The sequence below is a fragment of the Mandrillus leucophaeus genome, unplaced genomic scaffold (genome assembly GCF_000951045.1).
Source record: "Mandrillus leucophaeus isolate KB7577 unplaced genomic scaffold, Mleu.le_1.0 Scaffold969, whole genome shotgun sequence".
Taxonomy (NCBI): domain Eukaryota; kingdom Metazoa; phylum Chordata; class Mammalia; order Primates; family Cercopithecidae; genus Mandrillus; species Mandrillus leucophaeus.
In genome coordinates, this window is record NW_012110574.1 from 64,762 (window position 1) to 69,677 (window position 4,916).

Sequence of the window (4,916 nt, forward strand, 5' to 3'; positions counted from 1 at the left end):
ACAAAGAGGTTTCAAAACTCCATCAACCAAAGAGCGCTGGTGGTGGTAGCTGGAGACCCTCATTGGGAAGTACTTTCCAGTGAGAAGGAATGAAATTGGGGACCTGCTTTAACAGGCAGTCTGGTCTTGTCTTTTTAGAGCACCTGTACTGTGCTAGGAGATCCTTTCTGCCCCCAGTCAGCTTGGGCTCTTCAATGCTTGAAGGCTGGAATGGCTAAGTTGCCCAAGCAGCAAAGATGGCGACCCACTCCTCTTTCTGGTAGCTCCATCCCAGGGAGGTGCAGTGCTGCTAGCAATGGTTGGCTGAAATCTAAGCCAGTAGGTCTTACTGTGTGAGGCATTGTAGAAGTGGGTCCTACAGACCATCACTACTCAGCCCCCTGGATTCTGCCTCTTTCCTATGAGTATGTACAGGGGTGTAAACTCCTGCTTTGCTCAAGTTGCAGCTGCTTTTTCTGGAAGCCTGGAAAGCCAGTATCTAAAGCTCTTGAATTTGCACAGGCCTGAGTAGCTGCTCTGCTAAGACTCCATGTAGCTCTGTGTGTTAAACTGAAGGCCTTGGTGAAGTGGGTCCATGAGAGTATCTCCTCACCTGAAGGTTGCGAAGATCTGTGGGAGAATTGTGCGTTCCCAGGGTCACACATGCACTCACTGCTTTACTGGGTGGGGAGGTTCCCTTGGCTCCATGTTGTTCCCAGGTGGCCCACTGTCCTGCCTTTCTTTACTCCATTCTCCATAAGTTGTTTCTTTGATTATTCCCAATGCAAGTACCTGGATGTTTCAGTTGCAGGTGCTGTATTTGTGTATACCTTGCATTCCTCTCTATGAGAACTACACAGTCTAGCTGCTTCTAGTCAGCAGTCTCGATCACTTTTCTCCAAAAGGAACCTACTTTTTTATATTAAAAGGATTCAGTATTTTTTCAAAAGCAAATATTGATGTAATTTAATTCTTACATTTGATGCTATGTCTTCATTTCTAGAATTTATGTGAAAACATGGTCAATGATTGCTGCACCAGAGTTATGAGAGGTTCTTCTCTATTAGATGGACAGATTTATATACTTTCCCATGGAAGATTAAGTAAACTGAAATCTAAGATACATGAAGAAATCCTAAGTGGAAAGGCCACTTAGTAGTTTACAGCGGTGTCGTAAGTGACAGGATGATAGGAGTGTGGTAAGTGATCAGGATAATCTGCTTAGTAAGAGAAACAATTTGAATTTTAGAAGGAAATTGCTTTACCATTTGCAAATTAAGGTTATTAAAATACAGTGAATTTCAAAATGCCTTTTAAATGACAACGTGTGAACTTAATTTGTTTTAATAAACCAAAATTGTTGTTACTGTGTTAAGGCTATTTTACACTGAATATGTATCTTGCCACTGATAACAATTTATCCCATCTTAACCCAAGGTTATAGGTAACAATATACTGTTGGGTGACAGTGGAATAACATCTCTAGTGATCCCTTTGTCAGTGGTCTTTAACTTAAAATAATTTAGAGAATATGGTTTCTATAACTTACATTTTTGTTTTGTTGTAACTACAGGTTATTATGATGGTTGTAACAAAGATTATGAGTATAGTGGAGCTATGTTTCTGAATTCTGAACAACTATTTACAAAATTTTATCCTACTTTTTTCTGTTGAACATGACTTCTCTGGTCTGCTAAACACATACAGACCTTTAATTTTGTTTTACATGGATTTAAATATACAAATATATCAGTATGAAATAAACTTTAGGTGTAACAGATTTATAGAGAAAGTAATCGTATTTGTTTATGGTTGTGTACCTACTTTGAGAAGAAAAGAAAAATATTAGAGTGAAATAGATAATTTTACAAGCTTTGATCAGTTACCAGCAAACCAGAAACTTCAAAGATTTTGAAAGCAAATCTATTTTCTCTGCTGTGTATTAAATTCATTTATCTAAAATGTTATTGCTCCTGGCTTAGAATCATCTTGTGCAAATTCTAATTTTTTGTTGTTTGTTTGTTTGCCTATTGCTCACCATAGACATAATATGTAATTTTCTTTTCGTCTAATTTCATAAAACATTCTTTGTATAATCCCCTCAGAGATTATGAAAGTGACTTTGATAATATTTAATGGTGTTCACAAAATAATTTTTCACATGTGAATAATTTCATAGTGCATGTATTGTATGTTTAGTATATTTTATATTTAGTTTCAATTAGAGAATGCTATTTAATCCAATTTTTGTTTAGTTATTGTTCATTTTACATTATAAAATTGACATAATTGAGTTTATTAAATTTATTGAGCCAGTTTGTTGAAGTAAACAGTTGAATGTTTCATAAGTTATCAGGTCTTTTTGGCATATACATGAAGTAAACAAAGACAATACTAGCTATGTAACAGAAGCTACATAATTAGAAGTAAATATTCTTTTTGAAATTAGCCTGTGGTCTCAGGTGAAAAATGGAAAGTATCTGTAGTAAAAACAATGACATTAATTCTGCATATGAAGAGAGTATAATTGTACCCATGTTGCACAGTTGACTCTCACAATTGAAACAAGATGAAGAGATGGACATTTTAGCAAAACTAAATGAAAACCTTGTAAAATTTTCAGATTATGTTTCTACATTTAAACATCTACTGGGGGAGGTAGTGGGCAATTCTATGCAGTCAAACCTGGAATTGCTGACACGTATTAAGAGTGTGCACCACAGGTATTGAAACCTGAAATACTCTGAACTCTTTTCATATAGATTAACAAAATATAAAATATGGTTTTAGGGCCAGGCACGGTGGCTCACGCCTGTAATCCCAGCACTTTGGGAGGCCGAGGCAGGCGGATCACGCGGTCAGGAGATCGAGACCATCCTGGCAAACATGGTGAAACCCCGTTTCTACTGAAAATACAAAAAATTAGCCGGGCGTGGTGGCAGGCGCCTGTAGTCCCAGCCTCTCAGGAGGCTGAGGCAGGAGAATGGTGTAAACCCGGGAGGCAGAGCTTGCAGTGAGCCGAGATCGCGCCACTGCACTCCAGCCTAGGCGACAGAGTGAGACTCCGTCTCCAAAAAAAAAAAATATATAGGATTTTAGTCGTCCTCCTCTATATTCTGGCTTAGACAGAACTATTTCAAGTAGATTTAATTCTAGATCTTTTTTTTTTCTTTTTTTGAGATGGAATCTCGCTCTGTCACCCAAGCTGGTGTGCAGTGGCGTGATCTCTGCTCGCTGCAACCTCCGCCTCCTAGGTTCAAGCAGTTCTCCTGCCTCACCCTCCTGAATAGCTGAGACTACTGGTGCCCACCACCAGGCCCAGCTAATTTTTTGTATTTTTGGTAGAGATGGGGTTTCACCGTGTTAGCCAGGATGGTCTTGATCTCCTGACCTCATGATCCACCCACCTCAGCCTTCCAAAGTGCTGGGAATACATGTGTGAGCCACCGCACCTGTCCTTGGTTTTAGATCTTGACACAGCACATCCTCAACTTATTGTCTCCGAGGATAGAAAAAGCTGTGTAATGGAAGAACAAAACCAGACGTTTATTACAACCCAAGGAGATTTTATTTCTGCCCTGCTGTCCTGGGCTCTCAGAAGTGTAGTTCTGGCAGACATTACTGGAAGGAGAAGTGGGAAACGATCCTAAATGAAAATTGGGTGTGTGTCAAGACGGTCTTCTTAGGACCTGGCAGGATCAACCTTCAGTTCTGGGTTGATTTGGGGGCAATTGGATGATATATAGAGTGGTTATGCTGCATCAGGTCCTAAAAAAGCCCACTTCTGTCAGTAGTAAAATCCAATAAGATTGGTATTCTTTTGGACTATGAATTTGGTGATTTTTTAAAGTAATGTAAGTGATAGGTTTGTTCTGTATATTTTAATGATTCTTTCACAAGAGCTGTTTGGCCTTATTTCTATACTGAAGCAGATTCTGAACATCTTAAAATCTGTTCATTATCAGATACTGAAAGATAAAGAACAAGTAAATGAATCTGTTTCAGTTTTTTGGGTAATTTAACCAGTAAATTTAATCTTATTTCTTTAATCTTTAAGTTTTACTGCTGAAGGCCAGAATAGATTTTTTTCTCCTAAATTTTTGGCAAGTATAAAGCACGTTCAGAATGTCACTTTCATAGATACTATGAATATCAATTGTCAAGTGTGTTGATTTCTAAGATAAAATATTTGAGAATTAATATTACCTAACTTGTCCAATAAAATGTTAAGTTGCCTACTTTGAAAAAATCTGTCAATTTTGAATTGCATACCTAGCTAAATTTTTTTAAGATTGAGGGTGAGATGTAAAATAATTTATACAAGTAATATAAACTGTTTACTTAAATTATTTACTTAAAGAAATCTAATTACATTTAAATAAATTGCTGTTACCTGTTAGTATTTGTGTAGTGTATTTTTTTTTTAAGTTTTTGCCTCTAAAGCAGGTAACAATTTAAACAGAGAATAAAACAAAAATGCAATGATTGGGAGGAAAATAAAAGGTTTGTATGATGACCTAATTAAGATAATGTAAAGGATAAAAATCTTAATATTTGTTTTTACACATTTTTGGGCAAAAGTAACCCTGAGATAGTAATGTGCAGAAAATACTATTAATTATATTCTTGAGACTTACTGACTTTGGCACTTAGAGAACCTCCACTACAGGCCCAGGATTCCCTAGGTATTTCTCATGGAAACGGAGCAGAAGGCCATGTCCACAAACATAAATGGATGCTCACCTTCCATTTAGAGACCAGATGCTCACCTTCCATTTAGAGACCAGATGCTCACCTTCCATTTAGAGACCAGATGCTCACCTTCCATTTAGAGACCAGTAGGTGCTGGTAGGTGCTCACCTTCCATTTAGAGACCAGTAAGTGCTGGTAGGTGCTCACCTTCCATTTAGAGACCAGTAAGTGCTGGTAGGTGCTCA

The 4,916-nt window shown here is 37.6% G+C and overlaps 1 pseudogene across 1 annotated transcript; it reads left to right on the top strand.

The window, feature by feature from the left end:
* The first annotated feature begins 997 nt into the window (after nt 1-997).
* LOC105532553 lies at nt 998-4,378 on the top strand (annotated as a pseudogene). The gene is made up of 4 exons (XR_001005004.1): nt 998-1,082; nt 2,549-2,762; nt 3,079-3,114; nt 3,419-4,378. The product of XR_001005004.1 is annotated as a tripartite motif-containing protein 60-like (transcript).
* Nucleotides 4,379-4,916: the final 538 nt, after the last annotated feature.